This window comes from Arachis ipaensis, chromosome B1, assembly GCF_059453495.1.
Source record: "Arachis ipaensis isolate K30076 ecotype BB chromosome B1, ASM5945349v1, whole genome shotgun sequence".
Taxonomy (NCBI): Eukaryota; Viridiplantae; Streptophyta; class Magnoliopsida; order Fabales; family Fabaceae; genus Arachis; species Arachis ipaensis.
In genome coordinates, this window is record NC_142436.1 from 100,583,309 (window position 1) to 100,583,874 (window position 566).

The following is a 566-nucleotide window of genomic DNA, read 5'->3' on the forward strand; positions in this document are numbered from 1 at the left end:
AAGCATGTCAGAAGGACACTTTTTGGTTAGTTCCTTGTATCTCTCCCAAACTTCATAGAGGGATTCACCTTCCTTCTGTCTGAAGGTTTGAACATCCACTCTAAGCTTGCTAAGCTTTTGAGGAGGAAAGAACTTGGCTAAGAAAGCTGTGACCAGTTTATCCCAAGAGTTCAGGCTATCCTTAGGTTGAGAGTCCAACCATATTCTAGCTCTGTCTCTTACAGCAAACGGGAAAAGAATAAGCCTGTAGACCTTGGGATCAACCCCATTGGTCTTAACAGTATCACAGATCTGCAAGAATTCAGTTAAGAACTGAAAAGGATCTTCTGATGGAAGTCCATAAAACTTACAGTTCTGTTGCATCAGAGAAACTAATTGAGGTTTCAGCTCAAAGTTGTTTGCTCCAATGGCAGGGATTGAGATGCTTCTTCCATGTAAATTGGAATTTGGTGCAGTAAAGTCACCAAGCATCTTCCTTGCATTGTTATTATTTTCGGCCATGTCTCCTTCTTTTTCGAAAATTTCTGTAAAGTCCTCTTCAGAGTGTTGTGTTTTAGCTTCTCTTA

The 566-nt window shown here is 40.5% G+C and overlaps 1 non-coding gene across 1 annotated transcript; it reads left to right on the forward strand.

Annotated features, from left to right (window-relative positions):
* Window positions 1–108, forward strand: LOC148577653 (small nucleolar RNA R71). Its single transcript, XR_015904707.1, has one exon. It is a non-coding gene; the product is annotated as a small nucleolar RNA R71 (small nucleolar RNA).
* The last annotated feature ends 458 nt before the right edge of the window (window positions 109–566 follow it).